General features: G+C 34.1%; 1 long non-coding RNA gene across 4 annotated transcripts in view; it reads right to left on the reverse strand.

Moving 5' to 3' along the window:
* Window positions 1–13,760, reverse strand: part of LOC111093503 — a 55,001-nt gene extending 41,241 nt beyond the window's left edge. For all 4 annotated transcript variants that reach the window (XR_005382085.1, XR_005382086.1, XR_005382084.1 and 1 more), the window contains exons 1-2: window positions 13,593–13,760; window positions 3,178–3,378 (exon numbers count right to left, since the gene is read on the reverse strand). This is a non-coding gene — a long non-coding RNA (uncharacterized LOC111093503). The remainder of the gene's footprint in view (window positions 1–3,177; window positions 3,379–13,592) is intronic.
* Window positions 13,761–15,186: the final 1,426 nt, after the last annotated feature.

A 15,186-nucleotide genomic window follows, 5' to 3' on the forward strand; every position in this document is an offset into this window, starting at 1 on the left:
AATGAAAGATGTGGTTTTGATTTTTGATTCCTCAGAAAATAAAATATTTCATTTATGATAAAACCAGTACAAGTAGGTTGACCAAAATTAGACGAAATAACCAAAAAAGCCCTCTATGTTTCTTTATTTTCTAACTTGGACCTCAGTTTTACTGCTTAAAAGTCTCATTCTAAATCTCCCCTCCTTTACTTTCTTTATCCAATCAGTTACAAGCATTGGCATTTTAATCTCCAAAATATATCTCTTCTGTTCCCTCTGCCTTTCTTTTAGCAAATTACCAATAAATATGAAAAGGAGCAGAAAGAAGACGTATTTGTACAAGAACAATATTATCAGAAAATTATGAAAGATATGATATAGCATGCCATTTAAACAAAATTTAAAGTGTTTAAGGGATTAAGAAAAGAATTTACCAAAGCTTGTATTATATTTACTTATGAAAGAAATGATATAAATAAAAAGAGTACCTGAATAAGCCTTCATTTTTTTTCTTGTCTTTTCTGTCAAGGAAAATTATATTCAGTTGGAAATATTATTTCAAAAGGGAAGTAAAAGCTAACCTAAGTCATAGAATGAGTGCACGTAGCTTTTCTGAAGGAACTTTTCCAGGCAAAATATCTCCATTTACAAATTTACTACAAAACAACAAGTATATACTTCACTCACCCATACTCGCTATAGTAAATATGATGATGATCATGATGGAAACTACAATTTGCTCCTTATTAATATCTCCAAATTCATGTACTGCAAGGATTCTACAAACACACTGTGATTAAAGTTTTCTAGAAATATCATAAGTTGTTTTCAAGTTTTTTTATAATCTGCCATATGATTGTCTATCACAATATTGCTTACTAACTCCCAATAGACTCTCTTTGTGTTTCCACAGCTCTCTAGACATATGTTAATACGGAATATGTTATGCTATAATATAAATTTTATAAAGTCTCACTCTCAAATTTATAAAGTCTTTGAGTGGAGGAATAATATATTTTTCCTGCATGGGAGGATCCTGCATGGTCAATCCCTAAATAAGTATGTAGCATATATTACATAGATGTATAATAAATTTTGGTTTAACTGAAACTTATATAATTAATCATCATTGAAACTCAATTCATGCTGTAAAGTTAAATAACTACTTCAGAGGGAAAAAAAAAAGGTATAGGAAACAAAACAAATACAATTTAAAAGTGACCTAATCATCAGAGTTGTTTAATATCAACATAAGTATGTGTGGTTTTTCTCAATACATACATACATACAATATAAATAATGAAGGGACTGTGATAAGTAGTTACGTCAATAAGATTCCTTAAACACACAGTTCATGATCACATTTCCAAATTCAGGTTGTTTCTAAAGACTGAGCAAACTAAATCTGCAATAGGAGCATAGTGATAACTGGTATTTTTGGTTCAGTAATATGCATGGGATTTGCCTGAGTTATAGATAATCATGGAGAGAATTAACTTTCACTCATTAAGTTATGAAATGATAGTGTAGAATACAGAAACTAACTCCACTCTGAGAAGGGTGATGCTGCTCCTTTTTGGAGGCATATTAATTCATACAATCCACAAGGGGCCCATGTAACCACTGTGAAATATAATCGGTACAGTTAAAATAGGATAGCTTGATCCATTATAACCTCCTTTCACTCCATTCTAATAATTACCTGAGGTATTTGGGGGTTGGTACTACATATGGAAGTAATTCTCTACCAGTTTCTTGTTCACTGTGATGTGCTACAAAGCCCATTAAGAATAAAATCATAGCATAAGTTTAAATGTAAAAACCATGTAGGGAAAATATTTTTATAGTTATAAATAAAAAGAGATGTGTGTGTGTGTGTGTGTGTGTGTGTGTAACTTGATAAAATGATGGCCAAATACAGATAACTAAAGGTTTATCTTTACCATGGGAGAAGCTAGCAAGCAATATTATGTGTTAAAATACCTATACTTGATGTTTCCAGTCCCTCGTTTAATTTTATGTTCTCAGATCAGTAAAATAGTTCTGATTAGTAAAGAAACATGTTGGGAGAAAGATGAGGATATATAAAGCTTAAAGTTTCAGAGTCAAGCTTTAGACTCTAAAGGTTGAAATGTATTACATTTATAATATAAAACACAAAGAATAGAATTCTCTAGTCATGATAATAGTATTCATGGCTACAGTTAAACATTAGGTATTTCTCCTGCCATTTTCTGCCTCCTGGCTTTGTTTGTATCTACTCTTTTATATGTAAAATCTGCTCATTGCATTTCATTTTACAGTTAAGAAAATGCTTACAATTAAAATCAAAATTTTATGTTAGGAGTTTTGATTTCAAGGTACTGAAACTGACTTTGTTCAAACATCTCTGTAAAGGAAATCTATAATGTTTTCTCTATATTTTGAAGTCCACAGAAACCTGAACAAATGACACAATTGATAACTTTATAAAATTTAGTATGAACTTAGAATTAACAATATTCAATATAACAAAGATTCAATATAACATTCATTCAAGATTCAATATAACAAAGGTAGTAAGTAAAATTAATTGGTGGTAAAAGTGACCCATAGATCTTACATACACAGTCATATGGTCAAGTTATGCATGTGTATGTGTTTTTCTTAGACCATTATTTAATAATTATATTCCCTTAAAGACAGTCTTGATATTATCCAAGAACATCTGGTTTTTATATCAATATTTAGCTTAATAATTGCATTTCTCACAAAGAGAGAGCGAGAAAGAGAATATACAGAAATTGAATTCCAGCTTGCATCCCATATTTATCTTTATTATGTGATTGTCTATTAAAGACTATGTAAAAAGTGAAAAGAATAAAGACAAGGAAAAATTGGAAGATGCAAATTATAATGTCCCAGGACCTTGAGAAAGCCTTTTTCAAAGTGAAAAAAAGTTTAATTTTCATTTAGAAAGTGAGAAAATCAAGGAAAATGTAATTAAGAGATTATATTGCAAATATAAGTAACTGGAGAAAGCATGGAAATAGGAGGATGGGAAACATTCTCTCTGACAGCATAACTTCAGTACTATATATATTTTTTTCATCAAAGTAAGGTAACAGTAGCATGATATTTACCTTATTTGTACTGGAATGACAAAATTCTATGAAAACACTAGATTTTAAATAATATGCCCTCTTTTTACTTTCTTACCACTTTTTCTCCATATGTTGAACATCTTTTCCCTATTATTTTTCCTTTGAATTTCTCCAATTTTGTCCTGATGGTTTACTTCACTTGCATAATCTCCACGTAACCTTTGATACTGCACATTCCAAATGAAATCAACATCACTCAATTTGTCCAAGAGAACAAAGGGAAGATGGAGCAGAAAACAGGCTGAGGAAATGTGTGCTAAGAATATAATTGAAAAAAAAAAAAAAAGAATATAATTGAACAGATGTTAAACTACATCAGAAAAGATCAAAATGTATTAATAAATTAACCAAACAGAAATCATCCAGACAAAGTTAAAGGGTGTTGTTTCTACTGGGTAAGCACTCTTTTTTCCCCCCATTTTTCATTCCTACTCTTAAACATATGCAGCTCCTTAAAATGTTGTATCAATTTCCTAAGTGATATATACAGAACTACAATCTGTGTCCCTGCTAATATCTAAAGTCATAAATGCTAGGAGACAACCAAAAAATTAAAGAAAAAAAACATTATTGCCTAAGCCTATATAATTATGTGATTATGATCAATAAAGTTTGCACCAATTTTTACAATATTCAATATTTCCATACTGATTGATTTGCATAGAGTTGGCCACAGTGGCAGTTGATGGGGTCTGACAGAATGCTACCAGTGGTCACAAAGTGGCACAGGAGAATGAATGCATGTGGTATGTTCTCCAAGGGAACTCAACTTCATGGGGGCAGTGAAGCAAGTGACAAAACAGGCAGCAATTTTGTAAGCATTATCAACAGTCACAAAGGTCTTTCTGAGACCAGCCATTGTAAGAAGTACTGCCTTAAAGTATGTACAATCTAGGACAGGTGGCAAAGCACCTGGGTGCCCTCTGGCTGCACCAAGTGCCAGAAGCTGGTAGAATCAGAGAATAAGTACTTATTATGCAATTCATAATTCCTTTTGTCAAATTTGAGGTGAAATAAGGACATCCTTTACCTAGTGGTGTTACTTCATACAATTTTGAAAAATCAAAAAATGATTTAGAAATTATTAGAAGGATTTGGTAAGTAATTTCTACTGTAATGCATACCACTGATAACCAGATTTCCAAATATATGGGGTTGAGTTTTTAAAGGTGTGTTGTCTAACGTGGACAGTACCAATAACATATGGTGATTTGAATGCCAACTTAAATTGATTAGAGTTAAAAGTAAAATTCATTTCTTCAGACACACTTGCTACATTTCAAGTGTTCAATAGCCACATGTGGTTAGTGGCTACCACATTGTATGATGCAGAAACATTTCTATCCTTGCAAACAGTTCTCTAAGCAATGATTTGAAGATTAAAATGGAATATATTTGTAGGTAGTAATCTATATTATTGTGCCATTTGTTAAAAATGAATATATCCTTAGGGCATATTACCCCAATTTATTGATTTATATAATCAATAAATTATTGCTAGGTAATGGTATACTTCACAGTAAAGAATCATCTGATATATTTTTAAAACAATAATAAGGAAGCATTTTCAAAAGTTCTGTTATGTTGTATAAATGTATCTATAAAATATCTGTATTCATTAGCAGAACTCAGAATCTATCACATCAGACTTTGGAAATATTAGCGACTCTCTCTCTCTCTAAAAAACATATGTACTCACAAACGCAAAAGCTTTCTTTTTCACCATTCAAATTATGGTCTCTGCATTAAAAAGCTATTGGTCTTCATGGCGGTTTGAATACAAAAAAAAAAAAAGTTTTTTACTTATTTCCATATGATAAGAGCCAGTTGAAATATAGTGTTTTAACCCTCGCTCAAATGCTTCATAGCTTTATTAGGGTGAAATGCAGCATCTGAGATCTTTTTCCTACTTCACTGCTATTGATTTGTTTTTGAGCTCCCATTTACAAGTATGACAATATACACGTATCATTACTTGAACATCAATTATTATCTTGCATACAAATAATTATATTTCCTAAAATACTAATAATGCTTTATGATATTATAACAATAATCTATTAAATCTCACCGTGCTAATAATCATTATCCATATAGCCAGATTTTCACTTCCAAAAACTCAATTTTTTAAAAAATTGAAGTAATATTGTTTATAAATAATTTTCCTTTATAGAGTTTAAAGTTATATTTGTTTTTGCCATTCCTGTGTTCAGATCAAAGGATAATTAGATATTTCATAAGTTAAATCCCAACATGATATTTTTAAATATTTTAAAAATCTGTTTTATTTTTGTCAAATTCTGATTTTCAACACTTTTTTTAAAGATTTTATTTATTCATGAGAGATACTGAGAGAGAGAGACAGAGACATAGGCAGAGGGAGAAGCAGGCCCCATGCAGGGAGCCCGACGTGGGATTCAATCCCAGGTCTCCAATATCACGCCCAGAGCCAAAGGCAGGTGCCAAACAGCTGAGCTACCCAGGCATCCCTGATTTTGAACATTTTCATTTTCCCATATATATATTTTTTTCATAATTCAATCTTTACCTCCTCTAGCCCATATATATTATGAACCATTTCATACAGTTTTTCAAAGTCATAATCACCAGGGGTATAGGCAATAATGAAATACTCGTGGAAAAGACAATCTAGAAGGAGAAATATCCATTCCCTTTTTTCTTCTGTCTTTCCCTCTACCTTGATTTCCACCTATTAGTTTTACACTGAAAGATTAGCAGTGCAAAAATAGAGAAGGAATTCTAACTACATTTTGCAACCTATATCAGAATTTCAATTTGGTGGGAAACATAGTAGCAAAATATGCAATATTTTATATGCTTCCACTTGCCAGGCCCTGACAACTTTACATAAATTGTGTGGAATTCTCACAAAGACACTGTAAAATAGTTTCATGGTAGCTATATACATTTGAACACTGAAGCTCAGATTAAAAGATGTTAGGTAATGTGCCCAGGTTGACACAGAAAGTATGGAAGAACAAAAATAATCACTTGAAAACCTGTTTTCTTTTCAATCAGGAGGGAATCCTCAACACCTGTCTACAGATTGCATTTTTTAATATAAAATTGTTCAAACACATTTGAAATGATAGTCTTATTAGTTCATAGACAATTGGTAGTTATCATCTGAAAACCCAGTGTAGGAGTGCCTGGGTGGCTCAGTTAGTGAAGCCTCTGATTTTGGTTCAGGTCATGATCCCAGCATCCTGAGATCAAGCCCTACATCAGGGTTCCTGTTCAGCGAGGAGTCTGCTCCTTCTTCCTCTCCCTCTGCCCCTCTTCTCCCACTCGTGTTCTCTCTCTCTCTTGATCTCTGTCTCCAATACATAAATATATATATATATTTTTTTTTTAAAGGAAACCCAGAGTACTGTGGCATTAAAAGAAATACAAGAGCTAATTACTGTCTTTGAGAAGCCAATAGTATAACAAGAAGTTAAATAGGACACATTCTGGCTTAGTTTAAGCTGAAAGCATGAGGATAGTGCATTCTATATTTTAAAGATTATCTTTCAAAATGCTCTAATGGCAGTACCTGAGAATCAGGTAGATGGGATGGAATGTTGTAAAACAGACGATCTGTAAGGATTTCTTTGCAGAAAGTTCCTGCGACTGCACTCCACCAAGTGGGAGAGAAGATAAATGTTTTTTCTCTGCCCAGTGTTAAAAGAGAAAGGCCTTAACGTTACAGGGTGTAGTATTTTCCCCATTCAGTTTGGGGAAGCAGAGGTGCCTGGTTTCTAACTTTTGCTTGAGACATTTAAGGACAAGACGTACTGTTAGGTCAATGTTGAGAAATGAGTCAAGGAGAAGCAGCCCAATGGGATCTGTCTGTACTCTGAAATTTGGCTGCATCAAAGGTTCATGAATGTTCATCAATCAAATATGTGCCACACTTAAGAACATCCCAGCATGGGTTCACCTTACAAACTGTGTAACAGCACTAAGACAGTTATACAACTCACAGAAGCTAAAGTCGATTTCAACTTTTCTAGGCATCTTGGAAGGAGTAAAGCAACCAGTTGAATTAAGAGGGCATTTACTACGGATGCAGGTAAGACATTTGCAGTACTGATGTATCTATGAAGAATTCCCCATACTCACACACAGGAGAGTGCCACTTGAGATAAATTCAGCTTTAACTATTTGCAGGACCCAGCAATTGTAAGATTACCAATAAAGTCAAAATATTTGCTCTCCTTCTTATTTTTCTTTCCCAGCTTCAACTTTGGAGAAACAGATAGTTGAAAAATTTTTGAGGTGAATAACAAACAAACAAAAGCAGTCCCTTTTCTGGAAATCACATGGCTATGTTCAGCCTTTTCTACACGAGATGAGAAGGAATAACTCTAATTCTGAAAATAGACACACTGACTATTACAGAGGACTGAACATTTCAAGTAGGGGGCTCAAACTGTCATTTATAACCTAAAGCTCATTTTTATTAGTCCTTACTAAACTGAAGATTTTTGCCTAGTGATAGGGGAAGGAAAACTCAACCAACAAACAAACATTGAATTCCTGAGTTTTTAACCAGAGGTAATGGGAAAATATCCCACAGTAAATGTTTTAAAAGGAATATTGAAAAACAAAGTAAAGTAACTTTGTGATTAAATTCCAGGAGCCATATTTGTTCAAAATGTATCACAACAGAGTTGGGTGACAACACAGAGTGTGGCCTCTCTAGTATGTTATATTCCATATTTCAATATTATCAACTTCTAAGACAATGTTCAGTTATAAGAGAGATAATACAAACATAGAAATCATCTCTGTCCTCTAAGAGCTTATTATTTGGTTTCATTTCTTTGTCACCCTGGCATGTGAACCAACTCATTTCAAATCAGGCTGCCAAGCAAATTCTCATTGTTTTGAAACAACTCTACTCTCTGTAAATATTTTCATGTTTCTGCCTGGTGGGGACTAAATGATTAAATTGTAAGCATGGTTTGAAGCTAGAGATCCATGTTGTTCCGGAGTCATTTGCTAACATTTCAAAGTAGAGACATTTTCTATCCTCCTTAGAGAGGATGTGTCTATATTCCAGAGAAAATCTCTCTTTCAATCTCTCTCTCTCTCTCTCTCTCTCTCTCTCTCTCTCTCTCTCCCTCTGGAAGGGAAGAAAAGTTGATGTGCCAGCCACCCTGCATATACTCTGAGTCTCCTTATTTTGTGATTCCTCTCCAGGGGTACAATTCCTACTGCACATACAAGTGACATCTGGGTCCCTTCAGAAATTGGATCCTGGGGATCCAGTGCTGATAAGATTAGTCTGTGAGCAAACCCAAAGTCTGTTCTATGATGAAGATGTCTGGGTTCCTGTACGTGTGTGTATGAGTGTATGTGGGTGGGGAGGAGAGAGAGAAAAATGAGAGAGAGAGAGAGAGAGAGAGAGAGAGTGTGTGTGTGTGTCTTTGAGAAAGAGAGACAAAGAAAAAGAGGGAGAGGGAGGGAGAGATAAGGTGTTAGCCTAACTGGTTAGCCTGAAAATAGGATAACATCTCAAACCCTTCACTTAATACTCTTACTCTAATATTTATAGCCATCTCTTTCAGTCAGTTTTCCAGACAAACCTAAGTACTTATTTTGATTTTATCTGTTATAAACCTAAAACCATTTAAGTTATATGCACTCCACTAATCTTCAAACTACTTTTCAGTTTCCTATAATTTTCACCCATGCTGTCTCCAGGTGTACTAATCCCAACGTGTTGTATGTGTTCCCTATACCTGCCATCTGCAAAAAAAGATGAACACAGTTCAAAGTGGTGGCTGTCATTTTAAGAAATCAACCTATGACCTTGAATGTTGCATGAGAAAAGAGGAGAGTAGATATGATTTTCTTCTAAAGGAGGTGAGGAGGATATGAGCTGACTGCATGCATCCCAATTTAAGCATTATTTTAAATACTGGCTCTTCCCCCATAGTTTTGTTCCCCTCTTGACAGTTACCCTAAAACAGCTTGGATACCAAGTATGCAGACTTCAGAGCACCCAGTTCTAATCCATTCCTGGATTTGTGTACAGTGTTTGATATCCTGAGCACTAGTCAGATTGAGAATCTTCAGCAGTGTCTCTGATATTTTGTTTCTACCTGTGAAAGCTACAACATAAGAATAAAGCCAGTTTCCCCACTTCAGGGCTGGACCACTTCAGGAAGCAGTCACTGTGACTGCAGTTATGTCATCCATTAATAAGGCTGAATTCTAGCGCCATATACTCTGATGGCAAATGTTCTTCCCACGGAGTATCTTATTAAGGCAAAATAGAATACTAATATTTCTCAAATCAATTGATATTGACCTTGAAACACCTTATGTCTCTAGGAGTGGTGAATCACACAGGTTGTCATTTGGCCCAATGTTGCTATTTCAAGAATGCCAACTCACAATGGCAATTTCCATCAGCACCTTCCCTGCTCTCTCTGTTTCCTCATTTTTCAAAGGAGGTGTTTGGATATGATGAGGTTGCTCCATAGTTTAACTCAATACAACCATGTTTTTAGCTTTTCTTTGTGTTCTCTTTAAGAAAAAAAAAAAAAAAAACATGTATCTATACTTGAACGTAATATACTTGCAGATGGGGGGGGGGTTGTGTGTTATTATTGTGTTTTTTTTTTTTTTCTCTAAGATTACTCCTGAGAATTATATTAATGAATTTGTAAAGAATCATGCTATTTTCTCTATTTGGGCTACTGATGTTGTGTGATTTTTTTTTTTTAATCATGCCATGGATTGTTAACGAGTTTCTCATTTGTCACTCTTAAAGACAACTCAAATAAGTATCAAACCAGATCTAGAAACACTAAACACAATTCCTTTAGTGAACAAATATATAGCATTCCTCCAACTTGGTCTATATTTTATTTTGAATTCTTAATTCTTTTTTTCTGTATTTTCTGGACTATATCTTTCTCACCATTGCAGAGATGACCAACTGATCAACATTGGTCCGTATTATACATGGAGTAAAAGACTTCTTCCCTTACTTCTCATTTAGACATCAGAAGCCACAAAACAATTCGACATGAAGCAAATGTCTGATGTGTGATCTTTCCTACTCTATTTACATACACCCATCTGTGTCTCTTAAGCCAAGGTCAGTATTGATGTAGATTTTCCAGAAGTGGATGAAAGGTTTTCACTAACTGCAGCAAAGCAGAAGGCACCATAAGCTGATTCCTCCCTAGGCAGCAGCCTCAGGATACTTTTGCGTTGGGACTTTCATGGAGGTGGCAGGGAGGGGAGGAATACCAATAAAGAAAAGGGACTTTGAAAAATAAGAAAAATAACAAATTCTGTCTGTGGTCAACATGATTCTATACATATAGAGCTGTTGTTGTTTTAAGTTTACATTTTTCCTATTTAAATTAACAAAAAAAGCCCTTCTATAATTCCTAGGTATTCATTGTGTAATTGCATAGTCCAGAAATATTCTACTCCCACCCTTTCTCTTATCTTTCCACTCTTCTAATGTGGCAGGCAAGTCAAGCCTGTAATGCCTTCTTCCTTCTACACAGTGAGTCTGAATCACAGCAGAGTGTAGCCTAGGACCAAGATGAGAGCTTCAAAAATAGCTCATGATGTTCTAGAAAAATATGATTTTTAAAATATTACTCTTTCAGAAGAATACACTTCTGTCTTAAACTTCTTCTAATGCACTTTCATGTCTCTCAAAAAAAGAGACTGGATATCTTGAAAATCACTGCTGGCTAAGGTGAAGGAGGCTTAAAGCAGTTGCCATTATCCTTGCACTAGGAGACAGATTAACCCTACGTTCACTTAGATTAGGTTTTTGGGGGGATTAGCTAAGAAGATAAACTGCAGGCACCTAACTGTGTTATTTGCAGATGAATGCACAAGTAAGTTGTTCTTTTTTATTTCTTTTAAGTTCAAATGGGTCTGAAAATGAGTTTTTAGGCAATACAGACCTAATATCAAGTTTACATGTTAGTTACAAAGACATAATTTAGGAACTCTGGTAAAATACATGTAAATAACTGATATATAAATACCGACAAATGGAAAACTAGTAACAATTCAAGTGAGCTCAAAGCATTTTTCTATAAAGAAATTATAATGAAAATATGTTCTCAGCAACTGTCAATAGAAAAATGCATATTTTTAAATATTTTACCATTCAATCCCTTAATTATATAATTTTTACTGATATCTATGGCTTTAAAATAAGAATAGCTTGTGAATTTCATTTTTTTAAAACATATTTATATGGCCTTTTACTATTCAGTTCCTATTCTGTTCTCTCTACATCTGCATAACTATATTAGGGAAAATATCTCTTTGTAGTTAGTGTCTCTAATTATCACACTGCACATGGCATATTAATCATGAGCCTCACCTTCATTTAGATATTTAAGTGAAATTGTTAGTATCTATGTAAAATGGCAAGAACAGCTTGTGAATTTTACTTCAAATATCATTAATTAATAGTAAATTAAAAAGTAAACTAGAAGAATTATCTGCCAGGAAATTTAAGAAAAAATATTTTGTTGTGCCCAAGATTGCGTGTCCGAGAAACCACCAAGAAGCCGACACCAATGCAAGCCAAGGAGGGTTTATTTGCAAGCTCGAGGTTGGGTCCAAGTATACCCGACACAACGGAGCAGGGACTTGGATCCGAGGTTAAAATTGTGTTGTTTATGCTTAGTTTCAAAGTGAATGATTAATTTTAAAGTGTGGAGTATTGCTGTTTTTGCCTGCCCTTATAAAAAAATGAAGGACCAGGGACACTGACAGACACTGCGGTGTTAGAACCTCAGTTAAGAACATTAAAGAATGTTCTCTGTGATTTAGTTTTCATATCTGTAAAATCTAAACTATATTACTTGAACACTAAAATTCTTTCAAGCTGTAGATATTTAGAGATCTCAATACTTAGGATTTATCTTGATTAAACTTGAGTGAATCTTCATGATCAAACATAGAATATTGTCCTGATTACATAGCCAACAAGCGTCACATCGTTGTATTGTAAATCAGTGCTCAAGATGAACAGGTTATTTTAGGATATTTCTGTAGGATTATGCCAAGGGTGCGAGGTACAATAAGAAGCAGTAAAGTATTAGAGCTAGGCTAATGTCTCACTAACTAGATTCTCAGAGACTCAGCTTCCAATGTTCATTCTGAGCCTTGGTACTGAGTTGGGGGGAGATTAAACTAGAATTCAGGGGTAAAATGCTAAACACAGCAGTCAACCTTTAGGTTCTAAAAAAAAAACAAAAAAAAAAAAACAGGAGAAGGAAGGAATAAAAGTTTTATTTCCTCCTTTCTCTGTTTCTCTGCTTTTGCACGTTGTTTCCTAATTTTCCCCATAAGATTATTTTCTGTGGCTACCCACAATTACAGCTCTTGAAGTAATGTTTTTTTTTTTTTTTTTAATTCCTGTTTCCTCAGCATTTGTTTTAAAGAATAGGTTAATTGAAAGAAAGATTACTGGCCGTCTGAAAACTTCCTCAGTCTGCCCATTGTGTCCATATTTTAAACCTGTCAATATTCATGAGATCTGGAAATTATTAAGTAATTTATTAAAGTGTTTTTTGCCCTTCTTTCCATCACAAAATTTCCTCTGCTTTATTGATATATGTAAGATCATTTTATTAGAGATCATATACTTTTATTTCAAATATTTACTTCTAGTTTATCATTGATATTTTAGATTAATTTTAACATTTAATATTTAATATTAAGACATGTGAAATATAAACTTAGGCAAATGCTTTTTAAACCATTATGTATCTTTCTTCTGTGTCTTTGCCTCATATTGATACTTCAATCTGAAACTGCAAAACAAACACCCTGAGTCACTAGTAGCAAATTAAATTCAGTTTGTCTTGGTCAACATAAATTTAGTGATCCTACCTTCAATATTAAAATTCAAAGATGAGATAGAAATTTAATTTTATTTCATTCCAACTTGAAATTTTCTTAAGTTTATTAGCAAGAATATTTTGCTAAAATACCAAGATCAGCTTTAGATAATATAGAGGTAACTTCTTACACTATTCCTCCCTTCCTCTCCTCAGTGTTCTTGACCTCTTGTCCTAAAGAGATACCTACTACTCATTTTTTTAAGAATTTGTTATTTTAGAGAACTTTTGGGTTCTCAGCAAAATTGAGAGAAAGGTAAAGAGATTTCCCATGCACCGTGGCTCCAGGACATGCATACCCACTGTCACCACCATCCCTACCAGAGTTGTATGATTATTACAATTGATGAAACTTCATTGAGAGTTCATAATCATCCAAAGTCCATAGTTTACATTAGAGTTCACTTTTAGTGTTGTACATTCTGTGGGCTTGGACGAATGTATTAATGGTGTGTAGCTATCATCATGATATCATATAGAGTATTTTCACTACTCTAAAAATCTTCTGTGTTCTAGCTACCCATCCCTCCTCTACCTACCCCCCACATTCCTGTCAACCACTGACCTTTTTATTCTTATGGAATATTGCCCAGAATATCATATAGTACGTAGCCTTTTCAGATTGTCTTCTTTCACTTATTAGTATGCATTTAAGTTTCTTCCAGGCCTTTTTAATTTCCTTTATTTAGCAGTAAATAGTATTTCGGGGATCCCTGGGTGGTGCAGCGGTTTGGCTCCTGCCTTTGGCCCAGGGCGCGATCCTGGAGACCCGGGATCGAATCCCACGTCGGGCTCCCGGTGCATGGAGCCTGCTTCTCCCTCTGCCTGTGTCTCTGCCTCTCTCTCTCTCACTGTGTGCCTATCATAAATTTAAAAAAAAAGAGAAAAAAAATAGTATTTCGTTGTCTGGATGTACCAGTTTATTTATCCATTTACCTACAGAAGTACATCTTGGTTGCTACCAAGTTTTTAACAATTATGAATAAGATAAACAGCCATGTGCAGGTTATTGTAGGTATGTTTTCAACTCTTTTGGACAAATATCAAGAAGCACCATTACTGGACTGTAAAGTAAGAATATGTTTAGCTTTGGAAGAGACTATCTTCCAAAGTGGCTTTTCCATTTTGTATTCCTACCATTAATATATGAGAGTTTCTGTTGCTCACATCCTACTTAGCATTGGTATTGACAGTATTCCAGGTTTTGGCCATCCCAACACGTGTGAAATGGTATCTCATTATACTTTTTCATTACTATTTTAAAATGTATTTCCCTGATTACATATAATGTAGAAATCTTTTCATATATTTTTTATGCCATCTATATATCTTCTTTGGTAAGGTATTTATCATGTGATTGTATTTCCTCATTTGTCATAGAATATGTTATACTTTTTATTCTTTACTTTTTTTAAATTGATTGCCCTAGATTTTGCAATATACATTTACAACTCATTTAAGTACACTTTTGTATAACCCTATAAGGTTTCATGGGTAGTATGATTAGCTTATACAAGAAAATAACCCTACTTTTTCTCTCCCATCCTTCCCTTCATTCCATCCTTTATGTCACTGCTATCATTCATTTCACTTAGATACAAGCATACAGAAGTATACATTATGTGTATAGGTGTATGTAACATACACACATAGGATACATACATACACAATTGAATATATTGTTATTGTTATTTTTAATAAACAGTTATCTGTTAGATCAATTAAGAATAAGAAACATATGGGGGTCCTGGGTGGCTCAGTTGGTGAAGCATTGGACTCTTGATTTCGGCTCAGGTTGTGATCTCAGGGCCATGATCTCAGGGTCATGAGATAGAGCCTTGCATCAGGCTCTATGCTCAGCAGGAAGTCCGCTGGAGATTCTCATTCCCCTCTCTCTCTCTCTTTCTCTCTCTCTCCCCCCGCAACCCCTCTCTCATACAAGCTCGCCGTCTCTCTCTCTCAAATACATACATACATACATAAATCTTTTTAAAAAAGAATTAAAAAAAATAAAAGTTTTTATTTTACCTCCACTTAATCTTTTTCCATGCTCTTCCTTTCTTTATGGTGATCTGAGGTTCTGAGCTTAATTATTTTCCTTCTCTCTAAAGAATTACATTTAACATTCCTTTCAAGGCAGATGTACTGGCAACAAATTC

Source organism: Canis lupus, chromosome 31 (assembly GCF_011100685.1).
Source record: "Canis lupus familiaris isolate Mischka breed German Shepherd chromosome 31, alternate assembly UU_Cfam_GSD_1.0, whole genome shotgun sequence".
NCBI lineage: Eukaryota > Metazoa > Chordata > Mammalia > Carnivora > Canidae > Canis > Canis lupus.